Here is a 25,615-nt window from a genome sequence, read left to right as displayed (position 1 = left end):
TCTCGAACTCCTGACCTCATGATCCTCTGACCTCAGCCTCCCAAAGTGCAAGGATTACAGGCATGAGCCACCATGCCAGGCGAGAGCCCCTTATTGACCTCTTCGACCTTCTCTCAACCATCACACCAGCTTGCCATAGAGCCCAGGCCCAATTTACCTTGGTATCCCAGCGCCCCCAAGCCCAGAGAAGCATGGGGCTTGGTCTACGTTGGGTGTTTGCTATAGACCAAATGTTTGTGATCCCCGTCAAGTTCATGTGTTGAAGCCTAATCCCCAGTGTACCTGGAGGTGGGACCTTTGGGAGGTGCTTGGGTCATGACAGTGGCGCCCTCACACATAAGATTAGTACCATCGTAAAAGAGACACTAAAGAGCTGCCTTGCCCCTTCCTTCAGGTGAGGACACAGCGAGTAGCGGCTGTCTGTGAACCAGGAAGTGGGCCCTCACCAGACGCAGAATCTGCCGGCACCTCAATTTGGACTTCCCAGACTCCAGAACTGCAAGAAATTGATTTATATTGCTCACAAGCCACCCAGTCTATGGCATTCTGTTACAGCAGCTGGAGCAAACTGAGACAGTACTTGACAGTGTTTTTCGTGAAGGTTCTCCCTGCTCATTTTTAAGCCCACTGGTTCAGACAGAAGCCTCTGGGAGAGCCCTCCAGGGTCCACCCTGAAGGCTTCATTCCCTCTACCCAGAGCACCTCTGTGGAGAGGAAGGAAAAGCATCAGCCAAATGAGGTGCCCCAGAGGTTCTGGGGAGCAATTCCTCTCTTCACATGACCATTTGGGAAACCCCCAGTGAGATGGAGTGCACTTTTTAAGCCATGAAAACCACGCACATCAGCCCTACCACGGAGGTAAGCAGAAATGTAGAATATGGTGTCTCTCTCTCTTCCTTTTACTTTCAGAGAAATAATTATGGATTCTGTGGAAGGCAGCCTTTAAGATGGGCCCCGATGACCCCCCACCCTACCTGTATCCTCACCCTCATGTCATCCTTTCCCTGTGAGTGTGGACCAGTCTTAGTAACTTGCTTCTGTGACTAGAATAGGGCAGAAGTATTGAGATGTTACATCTTCACAGGTTATAAAAAGCACTGTGGCTTCCATTTTGGGTGCTCTGTCTTACTCTCTCTAGAGTCACAAGACCCCGGGGTAACCAGCCACATGTCACAAGGCAGGCTGTGGAGATGCCCAGGTGGGGAAGGACAGAACCACATGAGTGAGCTTTGAAACAGACGCCCCCATGCCAGTAAACCTTCAGATAGGACCAAAGCCCCAGGCGACAGCTTGACTGCAGCCTCATGAGCAGTCTTGAGTTACAAGCACTCAGCTAAGCCGTGTCCGTATTCCTGACTCACAGAAAGTGTGAGATAACACACATCTGTTGTTTTAAGCTGCCATGTTTTAGGATGACATGTTACACAGCAATAGATAACTAATATAGCTTCTTAGCCTGGCAAGAAGCAGGAAGAGTTAAGGAGTTAAGACAAGGTGATTCTGGTGAAGATGAGAAAGGTGCAGATATCATGGGTGAGGATGTAACACCTGAGAAATTCAGAAAAGGATTTCTAGGACAATCCAGAGTTACAGCAGAGAAACTGAAGGCCAGGCCAGGCATGGTGTCTCATGCCTGTATTCCCATGCTTTAGGAGGCTGAGGCAGGAGGATCATTTTAGGCCAGGAGTTCGAGGTTACAGTGAGCTATGATCACACCACTGTACTTTAGTCTGGACAGCAGAGCGGAACTGTCTCAAAGGAAATTTTAAAAAAACAAGAAAGAAACTGGGCCGGGTGCGGTGGCTGACGCCTATAATCCCATCACTTTGGGAGGTTGAGGCAGACGGATCCCTTGAGTTCAGGAGTTCAAGACCAGCCTGGACAACATGGCAAAACCCCGCCTCTACAAAAAATACAAAAATTAACTGGGCATAGTAATGGGTACCGATAGTCCCAGCTACTCAGAAGGCTGAGGTGGGCGGTTCACTTGAGCCCAGGAGTTCAAGACCAGCCTGGGAAACATGGCAAAACCCCATCTCTACTAAAAATACAAAAATTAGCTGGGCATCGTGGCATGCACTGGTAGTCCTTGGGAGGTAGAGGCTGCAGTGAGCCATGATCATGCCACTGCACTTCAGCCTGGGGGACAGAATAAGACCCTGTCTCAAATAGGAAAGAAGGGAAAAAGGGAGGGAGAGCCAAATGGAGTTATATGTTTGGAGCAGGGGCATGGGGCTACCCCAGTGCTGAGCCGCTCAGCTTGCTCTAGCCTCCCGGTCCAGCTTTAGTTAGCAACGGGCTCCACCCAGCAGCACCATAGCATCACCCAGGAAACTTCCAAATCTATTGCTGTCCACCCGAATAAGATCAGAATCTCAGGCAGTGGTATTTGGGCATTTGTGGATTATTTTATTTGTTTGTTTTTCTTGTCCAAACACTATTATTATTATTATTATTATTATATTTTTAAGTATCCTAGAGGGCCACCAGAGGGGAAGGGAATGAGCGCAGCTGTAAAGGTTGTGAGCTGGCTGGCAGGCCCTTGTGCAGCAGTATGTGGCCACAGTGCATGGGGCCTCAGAAACCCCAGGAACCCTTCTGCACAGGTATTACTGTTGCCATTTGCAGAGGAGGAAACAGAGGCTTAGGGAGGTTAGTAACAACCTCAGAGTTTCTAAGTACGAAGTGATGAAACCATGATTTGAATCAGTTCTTTCTGGCTTTAAAACCATAGATTTTCTTGAATAACCTTACAGTTTTGATTGTGTGCATTTCTTCCACACCTTTCTGTAGTCTTTCATTCCTCTTGACCAAAACCAGGGAAAGGGCAGGAGACACCACAGCCTCTGTTATTGTCCTACTGAAGTATCAAAGAATTCAGCGGTGTCTATGCGTTCACACAGCCAAAATCTAGTGACAGAGAAAGGACGCGAGACTAGGGCTGGGGGTGAGCCGTTTTTGATGTCTCAAGATGTTGAAGAACAATGAGCTGAATAACCCTCAGATGACATGAAAATAACTTGTAAATAAGTTCCCAAAGTAGAAAGCAGATTGAGGATTCTCTGAGCACAGCCTAATAAAGCTTGGATCAGTTAGAGAGAGGAAGGCCAAATAAATCAAAACAAAATGTGACATGGTTCCTGGCCAAATGAAGAGTACTTGCAAAGCTGTCGGGCCTTGGTGACCGGAGGACAAATTTAGAGAGTCTCAGGTGAAAGAGAGGGGCCACTCCCTGAACTCTGTTCCTTTAAATCTCTTATCAGAGCCAAGACAGGGACCTCTTTGCCCCTCTACTGGGGACTGTACCAAATATCCACTTGCTCATTTTCCTAAGTTATTTTTCTAGTGATGCATTTTCAAGGCGTATAAAAGTGTAGGAAACACAATTTCTATTTTCATGCAAATGCATGATTCAGTTTAAATACTTATATGTAACCTCAGTATTTTCACACTCAAAGTGGATATCACACTCAAAGTACAGTACAGTACAGCTTTGGATAAAATTTGGCTTTGCACTTACTTTGCTGTGTGATTTGGATTAAAAGTTGCCACCTGTCTGAGCCTCAGTTTCCTCATCTGTAAAAATGGTGGTAAATTACCTAGGTAAGAGGCCATTCCATGAGATAACATATGCCGGAGCCCATAGCCCCATGCCTGGCCCAAGACAGACTTTTGATACAGAGCAGATGTGGTTGTTACAGAGGTCTTTTGATTAAAATATGTTTGATATCTCATTCTAAAACAATTTCAATCTACAGATTGAACTAATGGCACATGGAGGTATTACCGTTGAAAGTCCCAGCTCCCCCAGACTTCTAGGGACTGGTAGCCTCTAGATATTGGTGAAATTGAGGCCAGGACCAAAGCAAGAGGGAACGTAGGTGGGGAGAGAGAAGCTCCCTCTGTCTACTCCCACTACGGTGGAAGGCTCTGGAACCTGAGGGGAAGCGCTGGGGAATTCCCATCTGGGTTTCTGCTGGGGCATTTGAGGAGGCTATGGAGTGGCTTCTCCAAATGTGAACCGAGCTCTGGCATGCATCCTGGGTGCTTCACACATTTTTCTTATTTAGGTTCAGCATACCTCTGGCCCCATGGCACATGGCAAATGTCTCATTAGCTGGCTTTCTATCACTTCTCTGGCTCACCCCGTCTGTTGGGAAAGACCTGGAGACTCTCACTTGTCCTTAACTACCAGCCAAAAGGCCACTTTCTTTGTTTCCAGACTGAAAGCAATTTATTAATACCAAGTGCTTTGTCCTCTGACATTCCTGTGATTCCTGCTGAGTCACACCTCTGCATTCATGGTGTTTCAGAAATTCCCCAGAACTGACACTGGTAGAGGTGAGGGCAGAGTGAGGGCCTCATTGCTCTGGACAGTGGCGGGGCTGTCCCTCTCAGGTTTATCTGATGTCCACCCTTTAATCAATAATGACTAGGCTATGACAGGGACAATGCTCAGGTCTAACGTCTGTGCTTATTGGAAGGCTCCTGCTCCTTTTGTTGTCTCTTCCTCCCTCATTCCCAGAGCTGCTCTGAACGCAGTGGGGCTCCCGCCTTACCCAGAATTGCTGCTCACAAAATGGACAGAATTCACTGCTCTTACTGTGCTTTACAATGAAAATGTTGATAAGTTGCTGTTGGGAACCCTTTAATTCACTTTGGGTGAGCAGCGGTTTCCCCGGCCCATCCCAGACTGAATGGAAATCATCCCTGCAGAAAGTAAAGCTCAGCCTCAGGGGTCAATCTGGATTTCTGCAGGGGCAGCTGAGGAGGCTATCAGGGTCCCCAAACGTGAACTGAGTCCTGGTTCACATCTTGGGTGCTTCACATGGTCCCCTTCCCACCGGAACGGGAGAGACAGCTGGCTGTGGCTGGCTTCATGTCCTAATTCAACAAAAACAACGCACCTAAGAAAATGCATCTAAATACTTCAAAACATTTCCTCTTCCTTCAACAGAGGTTGGAGATGAGCGTAGACATTACTGATTTTTGACCCTATCAAGTGACCCTGCTTGAAGCCCCCTGCAGTACCTGCCAGTGCCTTCAGACCTGCAGCCCCCATGGAAAATTTCTGTCTTATTTCCTGCTACCACCACGATCCTTTTCTTACTTCTTAAACCATCTAATAATGATGTTGATAATATTTTGTACCATCAAATACTTTTCGTAAAAAAGCACTTTTTATAAACAAAGCACAGCTAAACTCAGGGTAAGAGATGGCAGAACTCATCACCTGATAGTCCTTCTTTTCCACCTCCTGCCTCTTCTTGCCTCTACCACGTTGCCTTTTCCATCTCTGTGGCTCATGACCACACAGGATGCCAGGCGAGGTCAAAGACAAGGTTGCTAGGAAAAATCAGACTAAGACAATTAAGCAGTGGCCAATTCTTGCCAGAAAACACTGTGATACTCCTTTGGGTTTTCATTGCTGGGGTTTTGAGGGCCACCCACACAGGTAACTCAAATCTTTCACTCTCTATTGGTCTTTTGGGAGGGAATGTAGATCCACTGGAGTGGATGTAGGCCAACCCTCTTCTAGAGAAAGGTACAGCCACACTGGATGGTCATTATCACGGTCCCCAAAGCCTCCACAGCTGGTCTCCCTGCACCCATCATGTGCTTTACACCCAGCCTCCACCACCCAATGTACCACATAGGGGGTCATTGCATCCGTCACCCCCTGTGTTTTCTCCTTCCTTGTCATCCTGGGGCTCCTGCGGTGCTGGTTGGTGCAGAATGTCACTAGCAAGCAAGAAGGACCCCCCCCACTCTCCTTCTGTCCTGGGGTCACAGCCTGGCTGGCATTTAGGACACTTAACTCTTCCAAAGAATCATTCTCCACTCCTGCACATAACTTCCTGGAATGTCTCAGGAGACAGGCTGAACTCTCAGTACACTGCTTTTGGAGAATTATTTAAACACGTGAATAAGGATAGAGAGAAATATAACAAATGTCATACGTCCACGTGGCTTTATCAGATCTTAATATTTTGCCATATTTGTTTCAAGCCTTCAGAAAAAATACATAAAACATTACAGACACAGCTGAAGGCCTCCTTGATCTCATTCCCTTTCCCTACTCCTCAGAAATGCCACAACCTTAAATTTACTGTGTATTAATCTCAAGCCTGTGTTTTAGATTTTCCTACAGTATTCATTCCTAAGTAATATAAAGTATTGGTTTGTAAGTTTTCAATTTTATGGAAATCTGCCCTGTTGTATCTATCTTCCCGAAACTCATGATTGTTTTTAGATTTATCCATGCAGATACCTGTTGCTCTAACTCCTTTAACTGCTGTATAATACTCTGTCATATGAACCTTATCAGAATTAATTTGTCTATTTTCTACTGATTGTTTTTCAGTTCCTTTTCAATTTTTCACTACAGACAATGATGCAGTGAATATTTGTGCACATGTGTGACAGGTTCTCCAGTCTACATTCATGCTCTACATCCTCACCAGCCCAGTATGAGTTTCTTATGCTTGCCTTTTGTGTCAACACTTGGTAGTGGCAGACAAACATTTTGGCCAGTCTGATGTGTTGGAGGTTCTGTAGTTGATTTTTAGTGTCAGCTTGGCCGGGATGTTTCTGTGAGGGTGTTTCTGATGAGGATTTACATTGATATTTGTGGTCTTTCAGTAAAGCAGATTGCCCTCCAGAACCTGGGTGGGCTTCCTCCAGTGAGTTAAAGTCCTGAATAGAGTAAAAGGCCGAGCTCCCTCAACAAGAGGAAATTCTCCAGCAAACTGTTCTTGGGACTTCATCTGCAACATCAGCTCTTCCTGGGGTCTTCAGCCTGATGACCTTTTGACTTGAGCTGTAGCACTGGCTTCACTCTGGGTCTCCAGCCTGCCAGCCCAGCATGCAGGTTTTGAACTTACCAGCTTCCATAATCATGGAGGAAATATTGAATCTCATTATCATGGAAGTTAATTCCTTAAAATAAATCTCTTTTTATATACAGGTAAATCCTATTCATTTTATTTCACTGGAGAACCCTAATACACAGGTGGCATACTTTTTTGTTTGCTTATTTCTCTGATTACTAAGAGGTAATCTTCTAGTCAAATGCTCATTTGCCCTTTGAGCTGCCTTCATCTGTAACTTGTTCATGTCTTTTGGTCATTTTTTCCATTGTGCTATTTGTTTTTTCTCATTGACTTGCCAGTGTTCATGTATTCTGGATTCTGGCCTTTGTCAGTTATATGACTGCATTGCAAATATTGGTTTCTGGCTTGACATTTAACATTTTTTATGAACAATTAAAAAACTTTAAAATACAACCCTACTTACTAAACCAAATAGTCTATTAATTTTTGCATTAAGGGTCTTTTTGTATATAGTTGAAGAAAATAATTTCTTACTCTGAGTTCTTAAAGATAGTCTTCTATATCTTCTTCTAAATTATTTGAAGTTGTTGTTTTTTACACTTAGGTATTTAATCAACCAAGGATTTGTTTTTACATATGTGTTGATATAAGGATCTAATTTTATTACTCTTGTATGGATAACCTATTTTTCCTAAGTTATTTCTTGAATGAGTCCACCCCTTCTTTTTACTGATCTGTAATGACGCCTCTGTTATATATGAAATTTCCATAGATGCACAGGTGAGTTTCTGAGTTCTCTAATTTTCTATTGATCTATTCATTATCTATATATCAATATTGTACTATGTTAATTATTATAAATGTATAATTAGTCTTGATGATTATCAGCTTGTCAAATTTCACACACACAAAAATCCCCTTCAAGATTTTGGATAGAATTGTATTGAATTTAAAGAACAATTAGGAGATGATATTGACATCTTCTTTCTTTCTTTCTTTTTTTTTTCTTGAGATGGAGTCTTGCACTGTCGCCCAGCTGGAGTGCAATGGCGCGATCTTAGCTCACTGCAACCTCCACCTCCCGGGTACAAGCAATTCTCCTGCCTCAACCTCCCGAGTAGCTGGGATTATACAGGCGCCTGCCACCATGCCCAGCTAATTTTTTGTATTTTTAGTAGAGACGGGGTTTCACTATGTTGGCCAGGCTGGTCTTGAACTCCTGGTCTCGTGATCCACCCTCCTCGGCCTCCCAAAGTGCTGGGATTACAGGCTTAAGCCACAGCGCCAGGCCTGACATCTTTCTTAAATCAACACTAGCTTTTCCATTTAAGAACATGGTGAATCACTCCACTCACTCATATTTTCTTTTATGACCCTCAGCTGTATTTCCAAGTTTCCTCTAAAACCAACCAAATGAATGAAGAAAAATCAAAGCCAAGCAATGTGCACATATTTTGTTTAATGTATGCAGAAAGATCTTATAGCTTTAGTTGAAATATAAGACTCATTCTCCTGTTATATTTCCTAATTGGTTATAATTAATACATATAAATTGTACCCAATTTTGTGTATATATATATATTGTTGGACTCTATTTTCATTTGAATAGTTTATTAGAAAATTCTCTTGAATTTTCTATGTAGATTATCATATTTCCTGCAGATAAAAATATTCTTGCTTCATTCTAAATTTTTATTCTCCTATTTCTTTTGCTTGTTTCATTGCCCTCAGTATGGTTTCCAGGATACTGATGAATGGACATATTGACAATGGACATCCTTGTCTTGTTACTGATATTGATGGGCATGCTTCCAAAGTTTCATCATTAATTATAACATTTACTATACACTTTTGATAGATAACCTTTATCACATCAAGGAAGTTCCTTACAATCGCTATTTTGAGCACTCAGCTCGCTTAAACCTCTCATGATTTTGAAATAAATTCATGTCAGGCTATAAATTTACCCCTAGAGATATATATATTTTTCAACAAGGTCTCACTCTGTGACCCAGGCTGGAGTGTAATGGCATGATAATGGCTCACTGCAACCTCTACCTCCTGGGATCAAGCAATCCTCCGAGCTCAGTCTCCCAAGTAGCTGGGACCACAGGCACTCACCACCACACCCGGCTAATTTTTTGTAGAAACAGGGTTTTGCCATGTTGCCCAGGCTGGTCTCAAACTCCTGGGCTCAAGTGATCTGCCTGCCTCTGCCTCCCAAAGTGCTGGGATTACAGGCATGAGCCACCAACTCGGCCCCTCTAGATATCCATTTCGTTGCTATTCACATCTTTGATTCATAATGCTTTATTATTCAGTCTATTTCAAATAAATTTCTGTTGTAATTTCTTCTTCAGCCTATTAGTTACTAGGGAGTGAATTTTTGAGTTCCCACATACATGAGTTTGAGACTGTATTTTAGTATTGACTTCTAATTTAATTGGGTTGTGTTTAGAGAATATGATCTGTGTTATTTTGATGATTCTAGGTATTTGTTGTGTTCTTTGCGACCTAGTATGTGGTCAAAATTTTAAATAATCTATGTATCACCATCTGTTTTTAAATGATCTATGATGACCATTTATCTTTGGCCGCAAAGTTTTACACACGCACACACCCATTAGATAATGCTTGTTACTTTTGTTTTTCAAATCTTTTATAACCTAGTACTTTTTAAATTGCTTGATTTATCAACTTTTGATAAAGTTAAATGGGTTGAAATCTTAGACTTGCAGTTCTGCCAATTTGCTTACTATATTTTGAGGTGTGTGTGTGTTAGACACATATGCATTTAGGCCTGTGACAGCTTCTGAGTGGGTTGGTGCCTTGATTATTATGTAGTCTCTCCCCTATTATAATCTGTCTGCTATTGCTAGCATTTAAATAGTGTATAGTTTTCCGTTCCTTTATTTTCAGCCTTTCTGTGTGATTTCATCTTAGATGGTATCTTGGAAGCAAGATGTAGCTGGACTTTTTAGAAATCTAATCTGATCATTTTCTGTCTTGGAGTAGGTAAGTTTCCATTGGCTATCATTACAGACATACTTCAGTTTGTTATTATTTTGCTACCATGTGTTTTGGGTTTTTTGGGGTATTTTTTTGGTTTTGTTTTGAGACAGAGTCCCACTCTGTCACCCAGGCTGGAGTGCAGTGGCACAATCTCGGCTCACCGCAACCTCCACCTCCTGGGTTTAAGTGATTCTTCTGCCTCGGCCTCCCTGGTAGCTGGGATTACAAGTGCTTGCCACCACGCCCAGCTAATTTTTGTATTTTTAGTAGAGACAGGGTTTCTTCACGTTGGCCAGGTTGGTCTGAACTCCTGACCTCAGGTGACCTGCCTACCTCGGCTTCCCAGAGTGCTGGGATTACGGGTGTGAGCCACTGCACCTGGCTGTGTTTTGTTTTTAAATTCTCTTTTTTTTCATCTTTCCTGCCTTTTTCTATTACTCTGTGACCTAATGAGTAATGGAGTGAGCCCCGTGAAGAGTGGAGTCTGCCATCAGGAGTGGACTATGCCTGGCATCCCAGAGCAGGCTGCTGTCTTGAAGCAGTCAGTGCCTCTAGGGCTGAGCCACTGGCCCTGAACAACCATTCCTTGGATAAAGAGTGAGGCTAACTCAAGACCCATCCTAGTTCCATAACATAACTCTGTTTCCAAAGTCTTTTTTTGTTTGTTTGTTTGCCTGACATTGCAGGGCACCTACTCTGTGCTCACTGCTGGGATCACACAGGGGAATGACCAAAGCTCCTTGGCCTCAGACACCCCCACTTAGTGAGAAGGTTACCTGTGAAGACAGCTCCCTTGCCAGGTGATAAGAGCTATGATGGAAGCTCCCACAGAATGTTTGAAAAGACTTGGCAAAAGTGGGGCCATGGTGTTGCCTTTGTCAACAGCTGGATGAAGCTGATCAGCAGCCATCCCTTTGGGCAGGTCCATGCTCCATTTCTCCACTGTCCTCACCAAGGCCAGACTAGGTTAGGCAAACAAGGCCCAAGGAGCCAACTTTAAGGAGGTACTCACCTCCCAGTGCTAGCCTTGTACTTGCAAAGCCCCAAGAGTGAGTGCTTCCTTAAAACATGCATCCTGGGCACCTTCCTAGCCTTGCCCTAGCCCTAGTCCTGTCCCTGGTCTCCACCACTCCCTACTGCCTCCCCCAACAGTGAGGCCATGTATAAATGGTCACATCCTGCTTGCTCTGTTGTTCGTCTACTGCTAGAATTAAGAGAAATGTGAATTTTCTGGTATGCTTGTCTCCATCAAAACTGAGTAAACAAAATATAGACCAAAAAGAGTACTGGACTTCACCTGCCTGATTCACCTGTTACATTCCCCATGGTCTTGAGTTTGAGAACCTGAGGTTCTCAGCCTGACTACAAGGTCCGTGAGTGCCAAGGGCAAGTGTCCCATAGTAGGAACTTTAGTCAGAGGAACAATGGGAACAAATGTCTTTTAGAAAAATAACTGGCTTTGGCGGTCTAAGAGATGATGTGGACTGAGAAATTAAGAGGCTCCTGAAAAGGTGAGGGCATAAAGAAGGGAAGGTGAGGGCAGCTGTGCTCACTGCAGGAGTCAAGACAAGGTTGGATGAGGTAGGACTTAAGAATTACTAGATGGTTCTATCAAGACTTCCTGGTCAGTGGTGAGGCCTTAAACAAGAAGGGAATATGGAAGAAAGTGGACATTTGCTTTGGGTAAGCTGAGTTTGAAGTCAGGACATCAGAGTATGCCGGAATCACAAGGACCATTGCTGAGAAGACTCCCCCCACCACACAGACCCTTCCCTCCACTCTGGGCTCTCTCCAGGGCAGGAGTCCCACATGGCTTCTCAAATATGCCTCTGCATAAAATATCCCCCAGCCGGACAGCCAGGTTAACTTATTGTTAGCAGGCTGAAAAGAAGGCTGTTATTTCACAGCAGAGATAAAAGTTAATCACAGATTAGGACTGCCCAGAAAATATCGATGACTTCATCCACCTGAGTACTAGCCTGGGGGAAGTGTTCACCACTCCTTAGTTGTCAGACCAGTCCAGCCAGTTCCCCGACTCCCTCTTTAAAATGCAGGCCCAGACTTTAACAAAAGCCTGGACCCATGAATAGACAGCATTCATAGGCTGGTTCTGAGTCATTCTGCAGACCTACTGCGTGCCCTGACTTCAAGACTTCTGATTGGAGAAGGTCTCTGCTTACCTTCCGCCCTGCCTTGTCACCGGACTCTCCCTCCCACTCTCCCTCTCTCATTACAACTTTTATCTGGCGGCACCATCACCCCGGGAGACTCCAAAACAGAAAAGCAGACAGACAGTGGTTACAAAATAAAAGGCCTGTGTTTGGAGGTAAGGGGATTCCTCCGTTCTGACCATCCAGATTGAGGACTAGAGAATCTGTCCCTTTGGGTAAGATGAAAATGGATGAAATTCAAGCTGTGTTTGAAATAAAGATTTCATAAGTTATTATTGTTGGTTCCAAAGTATTAGGCAAATACTACAGGGGTCCATGGGGAACCCACAGAGCGGGACACAGAAAGCAGAAAGCTCTCGTAGGATGGTACAGGCAGGGGCACCAACTCTGTCCTCCTGAACCGGCGGATCACCATCACACATTAAAGTTGTGAGCTCAGCGGGGTAAAATGCACACTACACAGATACCCCTGAAGCATGTGACATTCCCCGACACCCTCGGCTTTGGCTATAACAGAACTAGCGTGGATGCCAAAACAAGATGTCCCAAATGGTTAAAGAACCTGCGGACTCTTTTTGTAGCGGAATAGTTGACTATGCCATTGTTATTCCCAAAGACGGAAGATGGAATCATCAGAAATTACAGTGACAGGGGTTCCTGTTTGGTAGTATGCCCAAGTGGTAAGGTCCAAACCCTCAGTCTCACTTTCAAGGCCCTCCATGATCCGCAACTCCCCTCCTCCTCCTCCTTTTCTTTTCTAAGCTTTTTCTTACTATTGCCCTTCCCAGGGCCTGCACCCACCAACTGTTCCAAATATCACTGGTTGGTGATACCACAAACGATGAACCATGGGGCTGGCCTTCTCTCCAGCTCAGAATACACCTGCTTTAGCTCAAGCCTGTCCAACCCACGGCCTGCAGGCTGCATGTGGCCCAGGACAGCTTTGAATGTGGCCCAACATAAATTCGTAAACTTTCTTAAAGCATTATGAGACTTTTTGTGATGATTTTTGTTGTTGTTCATCAGCTATCATTAGTGTTAGCGCGTTCTATGTGTGGCTCAAGACACTTCTTCTTCCAGTGTGGCCCAGTGAAACCAAAAGATTGGATCCCCCCCGCAGTCTTCATGCTCATCGAAATGTCCACTTCCTTCAGGCCCCAATGTGTCCCAGCTCCTCTGAGAAGCCTTCCTTGGGTTCCCACTCTCTTGGAAATTTTCTCCTCTGACACCTCCCCTAGCATACATTGACCTCCTACTCAGTCATCCTCTGGGCCAGCCATTTGGCACACAGTGGTGCAAGAATGGTATAAGCAGTACACGTTGTTGTGTTTCTACAGAAGCCATGTGGGGAGAGAATGAGTTGGGGGGCCAGGATCTGGAAGCTTCCAGTGGATGAAGAGGATGATGTCAGTGCTACTATCAGGTGGGAAGGCTCCGGATTATTAAGAACCAAACAGGTGGTGTTCCAGGGGTCCAGGAGAGACAGCCCAGAGTGTGCAGGCCACTCAGAATATGCAGGGGAAGAGCAGGATTTGATTCAGGAGCTGGAGGGACCCCAGGAGAAGACAGGGAGACTAAACTGACACCCTCCACCACAGGGAGTAGAAAGGCACAAGTGCGGACAAGAGGATCAATCAAAGCTCCATTCTGTTCCCGATCCATCCAGTCCCAATGCTCCAGAGAGAAGGGGAGGCACCTGTACACAGGTACTGGGCGTGATTGAGGAGACAGTGCCCAGGAGCCCAACTTCCTCGAAGCGAGAGAAAGGACAGAGAGAGTAAGATCTGTGCACTTCCACATTTTAGAGAATTTGGGAGACCCATGTTGGATTTGGACCGTGGTTCTTATTTGTATTATTTTCTAAGTGGTAGATGTGCTTAATCCCAGCACCTGGTAAACCGATGACAACAGCGGCTTTCTGACCGGAAGGACCTTGCCACTTGATAGCACACGCTGTACCTCGCTTGCATGTCCCTGCTTCCAAGCTTTGGGGATTTCTAGGACTGTTTTCTCCTGGTTTCCTTGTGTCGTGTGGGCTCCTTTATACAATGTCTCCATATAATAGTGCACGACATGCTCTATTACAAAACACAAACGTGTCTCTCCAAGACAGCCTGCGGGCAGCGAGCTGGGGCGTGGCAAGGAGACCAACTGGAACGACAGGGGAGCCCTAGCGGACGCACAGAGCACCGCTCTTACACCACAAGCCTGCTGCCCCAGCGTGATTTAACCCGTGACGAAAGCAGAGCGTTTAATATGTTCTACAGATTTTTAAGAAAAGAACAATAGTGCTTGTCCCAAGTGTGGGATGGAGGCACACACTCTTCTGAGATGTGGAGCAAATTTCATATCTCAAAAGAGAAAAAGGATGACAGTTCCTGCTCAGTCACCAAGTCTGATCCTCAGCCCTGGAACTCCTCCGCCTGCCCGAGCCCAGAAGTGAGGCTCCTTGTGAACACCTTGGAAATGCAATGACTGTTTTGATTTTCCATAAGGGACAGCACGCTGTTCCAGGAGGCATATCCAATCTAAATGAACTAGCATCTGTAAAACTTCCTAGCACAGTCCCAGCACACCGCAGAAGCTCAACTAATGTTCTTTTCCCTTCCCAAGAAACCCTGAAGCCTTTGAAGGAACCATGATTGGGAAGGCATCAGGATTTGCTTTTTGCCGGCATAAATTTGGACCACTGGTCTGCCCGCGGTGGCCCCTGCCAGCGGCCGTGGGCTGCTAGGGAAGCACATCACACACACCCACCTGCCCCCCGCAAGGAAGACCCCATTGCCCACCGATGTCCTCTTTCCGGTGTCCCTCACGTTCCTGGCTGAGACCCTCCCTTCGGTCACGCCATGAGGTCAGGGCCTGGGTTGCCGTTGTCTCCTGGAAGCCAGTGCAGCACTTGGAGCTCAGAAGATGCACACAACTCTTCGTTAAAGAACAAAGAAATAGGGGAAATTTTTAAAAAGAAAATAAACAAAAAGAGGATGAGATGAAGACTGTGGTTGAGGCTTTGTTTCCAGGCTGAAAACAGGACACTCAGCCCATTCTCAATGAAACTTCAGCATCGATAATTCAAATGTCTTAGAAATTGTACAATGGAAGGGGAAATAAAATGTTTTTTTCAGCTCTTTTAGGCTTACAGATATCTAAATGAAGCACGGATTGTAGAATGTTGCTCAGAAGGGAATTAAATTTGGATTTCATCCTTCCCAGGGACTTGGGGCTCTGCTTGTCACTTTGACTCAAATGGAGAGTCCCTGCCACCTTCATCTGACCACACTGTGCTAAGCATGCAGCCCCAGGGTATAGCTAAGCCCTACACCAGCTGCAGTGAGCCGCTTGGCTGGGTGCCCTCCTAGATCCTCCCTGCCCTGTCCCCTGGCTCTCTGTCCCCTGCCATCCTCTTCTCTAGGACTGTTGAAACTTCTCCTCATCTGCTCAGCTTCACACAAAAGGGCTCATATTTTACAGGCTCAGAGCTCCCTTCCCGTGTGTTGGCAAATTAACACATCACATTGCTTGCGTTTAATCTTCAGGTACTTTTTCTCTTTTTTTACTTATAAAATTAATGTAAGTGTATGCTCTCGTAATCAACACAATTTAGATAAAATCCCTTTTTGCAGAGGAAATACACTGCAGAAAACCATTTAGATAAAGCAAGAGTTCCTCTGGGCCCTCCCACTCCCATTTGCATTATCTTTTCGGTGAACTAGCTGGTCATCTTCTTTATCGATTTGTCTATGAGGTTGTTGATCTTGGTCTTTTTTCTTATTAATAGATAGAAGATCTTCATAGAGCCTAGATAACAATCCAGAATTCATGTGTATACATACGCATTTATCTATATGTATATGTATAAGCACATTACACACATACATATACATATGCACACATACAAATATCTTAGAAATATCTTCTCCAACTCTGTTGCTTGTCTTTTATCTCAGCTTATAGAGGTTTCTGATTTTGAATCAGAAGTCTCACATTTTGTTGAAGGTAGACATCACTCTTTCTCTATTTGCTTTTGTGATTTGTGTCTTGCTCAAGGTCTTCCCTTTCCTACCTCCATGTCATAAGCATGTTCGCCACTATTTTCTTTCAGTCCTTAATCTTTCTTCCACAGGTAGCCAATGTCCAGCGCGTGTGGTAATGACACCTCCTCGGTGAAGTGCAAGGCCACCTTGACCCCAGCTCCCATGGGTCTGTATTCAGGGGAATTTTGAGGTTGTTTTTGCTGCAGGGCGTCAGGAACTCCTTCCTCTCTGATTCTTGGAAAAATGTACTGTTTGCTACTGGCTTTCTGGTCTCTCCTCCCTGCGCAGGTGCGGTGTGGAGGGTAATCAGAGTCAGTCCAGAGGTTGCTCAAAGTTTCAGTTTATCTCCAGCCACTATTTGCTAACTCATTTGAGAATTCTGCCAAGATAAACATCAGACAGACCCTCCTGTGGTTCACTCAGTCTGCTCCCGGGAAAACTAGGACATGTGTCTGCCCGGCTCTCCTGGCATCCCTGAGAGTGACTGATCTCTGAGTGACCTTTCATTGGCCAGGCTCCCCCAAGGGAAATGTTCACCAGCAGAAAAAATAGGAAAAAAAAATCCCTTTTTGCAGAGGAAATGCACTGCAGAAAACAAACCTAGTCTAACCCTGCCTTTTAAAACATAGCTTTTAGACTGAAAGAGTTCACCCTTCCTCCCTCCCCCCGGTCACTCTTGAGATGACAATTTCAAATCCCACATAACATTCACAGTGTGTTATTCCCATGCAATTACCTTGTTAGGTTTCATACATTTAGAACACTGAGGCGGACAGCGGATGCTGCTCCTCAGTCTCCTGGTTATCAGGACCCTCCTACGCTCAGACGGGTCCACAATGCACCCTTCTCCCACTCTTCATGCCTTTTCTGGCCAACCCTCTTGCTCTCCCAGAGGATTTTAAAAATCTGTCTTGCTCCAAAAAGCAAAGAATGACAGTTGCTTCAGAAAAATACCTAACTGGAAGATCCACTCCCTGACCATGGAGAGCCCACTACGGGCCTAGAAACGCGAGGCAGGGACTTGAAGATGCTGCACACATTCTGTGTGGGAGTGGGAGGAAAGCTGCTGCTTCCTTAGCATTGAAACAGAGAGGGTCATTTCAGCCTTGCAGGGGATGACCAGCCGCCACTGGAATTACATGATGGCATCACATTTGCTCCTCATGTCAACATTCCAGTGTGGGAACGACTGCTCCCTGAAGACACTCGTGGCGCGATAAACACCAGTCAGTGGAATCAAGGCAAGGGTGAGGCCCTCTTCCTTCTGCCTCCTTCTCACCATGGCACCTTGAGAGAGGCCCTTTGTCCCTCGGGCTCTTCCATTTTCTCATTTGCAAAATGAAGAGGATCCCATCTTCACCACCGTGTTTAGAAATGACACAAGCTCACCAAAAACTTCTGCCGCCTCGAAGATACGGAATCGCTGTTGAGGCTCCTTGTCTGAGAGTCGGGGCTCTGCTCCCCTCGGGGCCAAGTCTACCAATTGTTCTTTGGAAAACAAAAGTTGGCGGCATTAAAACTGGGCTGTTCCAAGTGTTCTTTATGTTTTATAAGTTTTATAAAGTGAAAGTCAATATTTAGATGATTGTTAGAAATATCTCTTGGGGGCTTTATGGTTTTCTAACATGGAGTCAGGGGACATGTTACCTCGGCAGGAACATGTGGGCCAGGGCTGAGAGGAGGGAACCATGTCAGGGAGGCTGGTGCCTGGGGAGGGAAGGTCTCCTCCAGTGGAGGGCCTGGCCCTCATGGATTCCCCACTTCCAGGTGACTTTGTGACCTCAGAGAAGCTAACCTGATGTGCATGCTACTGACATTGCCCATGCCGTTCCTGCCTGGCCGATGGAACCCCCTGTCTGGAATCTGTGGATGGCAGACCCCCTGACTGTGTGGAGTGTGGGTTTTTTGAAGTAGGTCTCTTATTGTCATCCAGGCTGGAGTGCAGTGGCACACACCACCACACCAGCATAATTCTTTTATTTTCTGTAGAGACACGATCTCACTCTGTTGCCCAGGCTGGTCTTGAACTCCTGGGCTCAGGAGGTCCTCCTGCCTCGACCTCCCAAAGTGCTGGGATTACAGGCATGAGCCACTGTGCCCAGACTTGGAACATGATTTTTAAAGGGACCTCTGAGGTGAATTTGAAAACCAGTTCAGGAAGTTGGAAAGGAGGAATTCCTAGAATCCTGTGTGACTGCTAGGTTCCCTTAGTATTTCCAGTGCCAAGAGGGAGCTGAAGTCGAGAGGAGCAGATGACACGGGAGTCTTGCCAAATAGGGAGACAGGGCCAGGGTGCAGGGGAGGTAAGGCTCTGTGCCCAGCTGTGGGGGAGGGAGGAATCTTCTGGAAGTCCTCTGGGATGGTGGTGCCCATTTCTTTTGCTAAAGCCAGTGTTAACAAGGGTTTTAGTCCCAACCATGCCCCATACCCTGGCTCCCCGATCCTGCCCCAGCTCAAGCTTCCCTGTACTGGATTTTCACCCCATTTCTCCTCTTGCACTTGCCTCTCCCCTGTTACCCCGTCAATGATACCGTCAAAGAAATTGGACCTGGACTGGTCACTGCAGTACATGACTGCATGCAGTACGTGACGAATTTCACTCCACCAGCCCGGAAAGGTCATCTCTTGTAGTTGCCTCAGCTGCAAAGTAGGGTTAATAAGACCAGCCTGGCAGACTGTGTGATTACACTTAGTAAGAGGACTCAGGTTAAGAACATTCCTAAGGTGCTCTCCAAAGAATCCCAGGGACTGTGAATAAAATGTTAAAATAACCTTTCTCCCTTCCTTGTCCCTGCATCTCATTTATCCTTGAGAGAAGGTCCATGAGGTGTTTCCCTGAGGCCAACTTCCAGGTAACACAAACTTCAGGGGGTACCTCTAAGCACTTAAATAAGGCACATTATTCTTCTAGCAGTTTCTGTGACCGTAATTCTAGAACTGTACACATTGTCTGCCTTTAGAAGCAATGCACAGGGAATTGGAGTGAAGGGTTTTCTTCAGGACTCAGGAGGGCAAGTGACAGGACTCTCCCTGGTGTTGCATTATGCAAATGAGGCCCCGCCCATCAGTCCTGGGCCCTTCACCATGCAGACCAAGACTGGGCGTCATTTTGTGTCAATTATCTCTCTCTCTCTCTCTCTCTTTCTTTTCTTTTTCTTTTTCTTTTTTTTTTTTTTTTTTTAGTTTACATGAAAGCAATTTATTAACAGAAAACATTTTGAGGAGTCCTGCTCACAGATGGCAACCATGGCAACCCCCGTTCCTGCAGGTGCTGTTGGAGGGGATGGGAATGACATCCTTAATGCACCTGATCTTCATACCTAAGCGGGCCCCAGGTCCAGGAATCTCAGTCCTATTTCCTTCTGTGGCCTGGAGTTTGATGTAGGGCAGTGATGCCTGGCTCCTTGCACCTCTAGACCACATAGACCACATCCTGGGTGGCCAGCATGGCAGCATGTGGAGAGGATTCATCTGACCAGCCTTTACCTTCATCCCACCAGTCACACAGCACATTTTTTTTTTTTTTTTTTTTTTTGCCAGAAAGGTCAGTGACATGGACAAATGTGTCACTGAAGGATGTAAAGATATGATAGATGTCAAATACATTCTCTCCTTCAGCCTCCTGAGGTCCAGGGCTGATGACCTGTTCTTCCTTCTTTTCCTTCCCCTTTCAAGGTGTCATTTCTGTGCATCATCTCCAGACTCTGCACCAAAAAGCCCTGTGAATTCTTAGATCTGTATTTGAAGTCCCTTTTCTTTCTGTGTCCTGTTGCCAGCTGCCATCTCTGGCTCTCCCTGCCTCCTCTTGGCTCTCCACCCTACCTTAGCTCTCAACTGCTCTCCGAGGAAAACTCAACACCAAGGGTGGTCAGAATGGCCTTTACTAGGGAGGTGTTGATGACTTTGTGGCAGCTCAGAGGCTCTCCGTGTCTGAGCTGTGCATTCTTAGCCCTGAGAAAACACAGGCTGTTGCTGTGGGTCTAGCTGCCAGATCCAGGGGCCCTGGTTGCATTTGTATAATACACCTCCCACTTTGTGGCTGGGTGTGTCCTCGGATTTATTTTAGAATAGTTATTTTCTATGTCCATGGGGAATTGTGCTACTAGCACGGCACTTTATTGGAAGGATCCAATAAAGAAAGCAGTGGGTGGTCTCTTGAACTTGTGTTATAATATAATCGTATTACAATAGGAGGCAGCATGGTTTAGTGGCTCAAAGTTTAAGCTGCTTGGTTGTGCCATTACTAGCTCTATGCAGTTTCTGGCTTCATTAAATTACTATATGCAAAGAGATCAGCAGAGCAGAGGCCTGCATCTCTGCTGAATCCTGTCAAGTCCTCATATGAGGGTCTGGCACAGATTATGGGACTGAGAGGATGCCCACCCCTCCCTGGAAAGCAGGGTGAGGGGCAGGGAAGGGGTGGGAAGCTGTCAGGACGGGGGGGCCTAGCTTGATGGTGGCTTTGTCACATCCCATATTTAGCCTAAGATGGAGCTATTTTGGAGCTGATTCAGTTCCTGGGGATTTTTTTTTCTTTTTATAAGATTCAGAACCACTCTGAGCTAAAACCAAACTTTATCTGTAAAACAGAAATAATACTAGCTGCCTAACAGGGCTATTGTGGAAGTTAAATGGAGAAATGTACCTCAAAGGCTAAGAACAGGGCCCAGGCAGGACAAGCACTCAACAACAGCTAGCACTCAACAACAAGCACTCAACAACAGCTAGCACTCAACAACAGCTAGCACTCAGCAGCTAGCACTCAACAACAGTTAGCACTCAGCAACAAGCACTCAACAACAAGCACTCAACAACAGCTAGCACTCAGCAGCTAGCACTCAACAACAGTTAGCACTCAGCAACAAGCACTCAACAACAGCTAGCACTCAACAACAGCTAGCATTCAACAACAGCTAGCACTCAACAGCACTACAGTGTTGTATGTTATTGAGTGCTTATCCTGTCCTGGGCCCTGTTCTTTGAGGGCTCTGTTTTTTGTTCTTTGCTATCTTTGACAACATTTCTTAAATCATTTTTGAAAATTATTTTTCCCTTTCTTTTTTTGTGAAATAATGTCCCTATAGCCACCAGGCACAGAGCAATGGGGTAAGGGTCTTTTTTTTCTGTTTTTAACAGCACAGCCTTCTTAGCAAACCTTTCCTGGCCTTCTTTAGAGAGGCCTCAGAAGGACACTGTTGCATTCGAGGGTCGTATATCAGGCAGGCCTTTAATACTGGTTGACACTTTTTGGGGTTTCATGGCACTAGAGAGACCACTTTCTGTTCCTCCTGAGGAGTAGACTGAGTCAGGCTGTTGGGTGGGGGTGACACTTCTCTGTCATCCCCTATAAGACCCCAAGAACCCATGAATTGTTCCCCCACAGAGGTCTTCACATTGCGATAAGGAGGCAAACTCTTGTGAGACCTTGGAAGAAGTATCGATAGTGTTCAACAATCCCAATCCCAAGTCAAGGTGAGAATTCTTTTTAATTTCATGGGAACCCTGAGTTGAAGGAAGCCCTGCTCATCCTGTTAACATGGCGGTGGCTGCTAGGACCAGAGTCAAACAGCATGCTGAATAGGCTCTGGCTCTCTTCTGACTCAAAAATCCCAGAGTAGTCTTGGACCAGGTCTGAAGAAGATGCTTTATATGCTGCAGCACAGGATGTTTTGGGCTTTTGGGTCTTTTCATTAAGAATGTGTAACTATTACCTCCCTGTTGGGTGAACCTGTGGAACTAAAACTTGAGGCGGGATGCATTCTTCTATCTCTTAGGACAAACCTCTCCAGACAGTCTCTCTGGAAGTGAGCCATGGGGCATGCTATTGTAGTTGGAGAGCCAGCCATGCTGTGAGGGAAGAGAGCGCTGCCATGGTCTGAACATTTGTGTCCCCCCAGACTTCATATGGAGAAACCTAGCCCCCAGTGAGGGCATTAGGAGGTGGGGGCCCTGGAAGGTGATTAGGTCATAAAGGCAGAGCTGTCATTAATGGGATCAGTGCCCTTATAAAAGAGGCCCCAGAGAGCCTGTCTGCCCCTTCCACCACGTAACAATACAGCAAGAAGGCACCATCTATAAACCAGGAAATAGGTTCTCATTAGACACCAAATTTGCCAGTACCTTAGTCTTAGACTTTCCAGCCTCCAGAACTGGGAGAAATAATTTCTCTTGTTGATAAGTCACCCAGCTTATAGTATTTTGTTACAGGAGCTCAAATGCCTTAAGACAGTGGCACTTAGAATCAGAGGCTTGGGGCCACACTCCTTGAAGTTAAACTTGGCTTGTAACTCACTTTGGCCAATGAAATGTGAGTTGCGGTAATGATGTCTCTTCTGGGAATAGACCTTCAAGCCCAAGGCTTGATACACCATGCCCCCTTTCCCCTGCCATAGAGACTGACGGCACTACTGTGGGGGATTCTTCCATCCAACCCTCCTAAGTAAAGTGACAGAGAATAGAACCTTGCTGAGTCAAGATGGCCGTATAGCATGCACAAGAGATAAATGTGTGCTGGGTGCAGACACTGAGTCTGAGTTTATTTTTTACCAGAGCATAACCAGCCTGTCCTGGTGAATATAGTTAACAGCCAACAGTATTCCCTAATTGCCACATTTTACACATGGCCAGTGGAGCCTTATAAATTTGAGAGCTAGGAATCTTCCCATTTTACAGATGAGAAAACTGAGACCCTGAGCAGTAACAACTCATACTTGATGCTGAAACTCAACCTTAACCACCTACCACCACCTACCAAGCCTGATCTGCAGTAGGCAACCGGCACATTCACATTGAATCTCTCAGACATTCGCTCTGGGCTGAGCAGACATTGGCAGAAACTGACCCCTTCCTTTGTTTCTGAGACAAGAGGAGGCATTTCTCATGGGAAAAGGGGTGAGGACAGGAAAGACGGCTCCTAGGAAACACACCTATCCATCTAAGTCCCCAGGAGGCCAAGTCAAAGGTGTAGGGTCGCTCTATACCCATCGCTTAGCCCTACTGTGCCTGGAATCCCCCCATGAAGCCACCAGAAACAAAAACTTCTGGGAAAAGAGATGGTGGGGCTTTCCTCAGACAGTAATGAGTTATTCTGGATCAAATGCCCACTGGGCCAAGAAGGTGAGTGGCCTAGTCAGTTTGGACTGCCATAGTGGAATACCATTGATGGGATGACTTGTAAACAACTGAAAATTACTTCTCACAGTTCTCAAAGTCCAAGATCAGGTCCCAGCATGGCCAGGTTCTGGCAGGGACCCTCTTCCAGGTTGAAGACTTCAACGTCTCATTTTCTTGCATGGTGGAAAGAGAGTGAGAGAACTCTCTGGGGTCTCTTTCATAAGGGTGCTAATCCCAGTCATGAGGGCCCCACCCTTGTGACCTCATCACCTCCCAAAGGCCTCATCTCCTAATATGATCACCTTGGGGGTTAGGATTTCTACATATGAATTTGGCAGGACACAAGCAATCAGTCCATAACTGTGACACACAGGAGGAAACTGCAGGCCAGACGAGGAGAGTGGTAAGGAAGGGAACAGGTGCTTCCTCTCCACAGGGCAGCTGCCATTCTGCTGAGCATCTGCAGGTGGGAAGATGTCCAAGTGCTGCCAGAGCATCCCATTTTCCAAGACTAGTTGGAAAATATAGATTTTCTTTTTAACATGAAAGGTCAGCTCCTGAGCTTTACATCTTGATAGTTCATTAAACAACTTAAAATGCATGTGTGCCAAGCAAAACACATTCCAGACTGTAGCCCCCAAGCCTTCAGTCTGTGACCTCTGGAAAGATCTAGCATCATTTTGCTACTTGAAGGAATGTTAGTGGGGGCAGAATCTCCTCATCTAAACAAGGAATATGTCTGGAAATGCAGTCACCCGCCTGACATGTGGGTGGAGTTGGCTGCCATATGGATCCGGGAGTTTCAGAACCACCACCTGCTGCAAGGTGTCTGACATTCCATAACTAGGGACTCAGTTCTTGTTTGGGGGCATTGTCTCCTGGTTAAAAATAAATGAACCTTGACTGCCTACTCCATAACTTTTCCCTTAGAAAAAAGCAGTAAGTATGAAGACAAGACCTTGAAGTTTGGCCAGTGGGTGGGCTGGTGCAAAGAGGGCTCCCTGGGATAGGGCAGAAGAGGGAGGAAAAAGAAGCTGGGTGTGTGTGTACCAGGAGGACTTGCCCCAGTTCATGGCTTCCACTCAGGATACCCAATGTTGGCCTCCAACACACAATCCTGAATTCCCAGCAATGGCTGAGAAAGGTGCATGTGCCTTCAGGGAGAGAGACTTCAGCTGGGCCGAGGAAGCTGTTGAGGTCTACCTCTCAAACTTTCTTTCAAAGGCATGCAGAATTTCCATCTGAGACTATTTGTACAAATGATGATGTTCCCTCCGCATACTTGTCTGTTCAAACTCTTATTAATTTTAAGCAGGCTGGGAGAAGACAGCCTGTACACAATGAGAGAGTCAACATACAGACAGACAATGTCAAGACCGTGTAGAAAGACGGAACTCTGACCCACAGTCTGTAGGAATCAGCCCAGAAGCCAAACAACAGCTCCTATAGCAATCAGACCCAAAATTCTAGGACTCGATTAATAACTGATTGATTCCCTAGGTATTTTTGTTTTGTTTTGTTTTTGTTTTGAGATGGAGTCTCGCTCTGTCCCCCAGGCTGGAGTGCAGTGGCTCAATCTCAGCTCACTGCAACCTCTGCCTCCCAGGTTCGAGCGACTCTGCCACCTCAGTCTCCCGAGTAGCTGGGATTACAAGTGCGCACCACCATGCCTGGTTAATTTTTTGTATATTTAGTAGAGACAGGGTTTCACCATGTTGGCCAGGCTGGTCTCAAACTCCTGACCTTAAGTGATCTGCCCACCTTAACCCCTCAAAGTGCTGGGATTACAGGCGTGAGCCACCACGCCTGGCCTGATTCCCTAGGTTTTTGTCACCACTTCCAACTTAGGACCAATGGAAGAAAGCCAAACATGCTCCCTAACCAATCACACGGGAGGTCCCATTTCTTGTAGCCGCCTTCATTTTCCCCAGGCCAACACCCTCCACTCAGGGCACACCCGAAGCCTTCCTTTCTTTCCTCTTTGAGGCTTTCCCACTCCCCTGCTTCCCTCTGAGTTTCTGCCAAAACACAAGAGATGGTGGCCAACTCCGTCACTAGCACAAGTTCTGAATCAATAGGCTTTGCTCCTCACTTGGCTGGCGTGTGTTCATTTCCACAGCTCACAGTTTAGTTGGGGGTTGGGCTCACTCCAGGTAGGTAGCGTTGGCCAATATGGTTGATTAAAATGCACCCCCATGCACTAACTCTACAGAATGCACTTGGAGGAGGCAGGTTTGAAGGGATTGATGTACTTGTCTGTTCCAGATGGAGGGCAGAGAGGCTCAAGAGATGTTTGAAATCATTGTTTTGACCAGAAACTTCATTAGCCTGAAGACAATGGGGCAATTGTCCTGGGGCAGACAAAGCTGGGTGCTGGGGACTTGGATAAGCTGCCACCTGAGCTGTCTGGGCACAGATTTCCACAGGCTGATGCCCGGCGGTGAAGAAGGCA

The 25,615-nt window shown here is 46.0% G+C and overlaps 1 pseudogene across 1 annotated transcript; it reads right to left on the bottom strand.

Annotated features, from left to right (window-relative positions):
• Positions 1 to 18,064: 18,064 nt before the first annotated feature.
• LOC110741119 lies at positions 18,065 to 24,739 on the bottom strand (annotated as a pseudogene). The gene has a single exon (XR_002516849.2). The product of XR_002516849.2 is annotated as a 40S ribosomal protein S14-like (transcript).
• Positions 24,740 to 25,615: the final 876 nt, after the last annotated feature.

Source organism: Papio anubis, chromosome 14 (genome assembly GCF_008728515.1).
Source record: "Papio anubis isolate 15944 chromosome 14, Panubis1.0, whole genome shotgun sequence".
NCBI lineage: Eukaryota > Metazoa > Chordata > Mammalia > Primates > Cercopithecidae > Papio > Papio anubis.
This window is presented reverse-complemented; position numbering and strand designations above follow the sequence as displayed.